The sequence below is a fragment of the Nelumbo lutea genome, chromosome 4 (assembly GCF_056320005.1).
Source record: "Nelumbo lutea isolate HS-2025 chromosome 4, American lotus-T2T, whole genome shotgun sequence".
NCBI lineage: Eukaryota > Viridiplantae > Streptophyta > Magnoliopsida > Proteales > Nelumbonaceae > Nelumbo > Nelumbo lutea.
Window position 1 is genome coordinate 78,224,621 of NC_142687.1, and position 2,016 is coordinate 78,226,636.

General features: G+C 41.0%; 1 non-coding gene across 1 annotated transcript; it reads left to right on the forward strand.

Annotated features, from left to right (window-relative positions):
• Nucleotides 1-786: 786 nt before the first annotated feature.
• LOC148861203 (small nucleolar RNA R71) lies at nucleotides 787-893 on the forward strand. Its single transcript, XR_016095232.1, has one exon. It is a non-coding gene; the product is annotated as a small nucleolar RNA R71 (small nucleolar RNA).
• Nucleotides 894-2,016: the final 1,123 nt, after the last annotated feature.

The window sequence follows — 2,016 nt, forward strand, 5'->3', positions numbered from 1 at the left end:
GTTCCAAGGCTTGTTTCTGCCTTGGGTTCAGCCCAATTCTTCTTTTCTACCTCAGGCAACTCTTTTCCACTTCTTAAGGTAATAGCTTGCACCTGCTCTCGTGGATTCACTTCAGTGTTGCTTGGAAGAGTTCCCGGCAGTCTGGAAGAGATTAATTGTGCCAATTGCCCCACTTGGTTTTCCAGGTTTTTGATTGAGGCTTCCTGGTTCTGGAACCTAGTTTCTGCACCTGCTATAAATTTTGTCATCAGTTCCTCCAAATTGGATTTCGGTTCAGGCTGATGATAAGTCTGGTGGAACGGCTTGGAAATATGCTGATTTGGCCAGGACTGGTTTGAATGTCCCCTCCATCCTGGATGAAAAGTATGGTGACTCTGGTAACCCTGCTGTCTTGACGAATTGCTGACATAGTCAACTTGTTCAGTAGATGGTCTGAACTGATTGCCAACTTGGCAGTCTGTACTGATGTGGCCTCCCCCACACAATTCACAATTAAGAGGCTGCACATGCATGGCAGCTATCTGCATTTCATCTATTTTTTTACTGAGTGCTCCTATTTGTGCAGCTAGTGCTGTATAAGTGTCAACATTATGCAAGCCTTGCTGCTTCCTAGTTTGAGTCCTTTCCGAATGCCATTGATAATTGTTGGCTGCCATTTCCTCAATAAGTGCATGGGCAACCTCAGGAGTTTTATTATTTATGGATCCTCCGGCTGCAGCATCTAATATGGTCTTATTTGAGTCAGTAAGACCATTATAGAAAGTCTGCACTTGCAGCCAAATGGGGAGGCCATGGTGAGGAACTCTCCTTAACAGCTCCTTGTATCGTTCCCATGACTCATATAAAGATTCCCCCTCTTGCTGGAAAAAAGTAGTGATGTCATTCCTCATTTTAGCAGTTTTAGAAGGGGGAAAATATTTAGAGAGAAAACGGCTGGCCATTTCGTCCCATGTGGCTATAGATCCTGCCGGTAATGAGTTCAACCAAGCTTTGGCTTTATCCTTCAAAGAAAATGGGAATAACCTCAGCCGGATGGCATCATCACTTACCCCATTGTGTTTGAAGGTGTCACAGATTTCCAAGAAGTTAGCAATATGGGCATTCGGATCCTCATGGGCCATACCACAAAACTGAACCGTATTTTGTATCATTTGGATTATGGCCGGTTTAATTTCGAAGTTATTGGCAGCAATAGTTGGCCTGATAATGCTGGAGACAGTCCCGGTGAGGGTAGGCTTGGCATAATCCATCATAGTTCTTTGTTCAGCCATTTCTTGTGCTTCTTGTCTGACTTGCTTAGCAACTCTCAAACGGACACGGAGAGTCCGTTCAATCTCTGGGTCGTAAAGGATCTCTTCCAGTTCAGGTCTGCTTGTCATAAACTGTTAAAGTCAAAGCAATAAAAATGCCAATATTCACAAAAGAAAATAAATAACTAATCCTATCACACTGAAAATGTAAAGTGAAGTATTGGAATACAAAACCTACATCCTATCATGAATAAATGAAGCCGATTATACTAAAAGCAGATTTAAACCAATCATCTTATTCAAGGTTCCTTTATCTACATCCATCGATTGCAACATCTGAATTCAGACCCAATTTAGATCTGAGTTCAGATCTACAAGTCTTTGGTATTGTTAGTCTAGAGAAATTAATAAATAATAATTCAGATCTGAGCTGGATATCTCATACACACTCATTGGTATACACTACAATATACATCCATTAAGGTTGGAATCAATTCTGTGATGCTTTAGGGCTGAAATCAGATCTGATCTAAAAAAAAAAAATTTAAAAGGATCTGAAATAAACTAAAACCAGTCCTGAGTTAGGCTTGGGTTAAAAACTCTACAATTGAAGCTCAAACCTGTATAGCTGATGCATATCAAACACTTGCTAAGACCTGAAAATTGGGTCTGCAATGTTTGGTATTGCAAGCTATTCGGCCCATACAACTTTTGTAGAAATCTGAAATCAGGTCTGCTAACTGTTGCACTATAGCAGCCCTGCTAC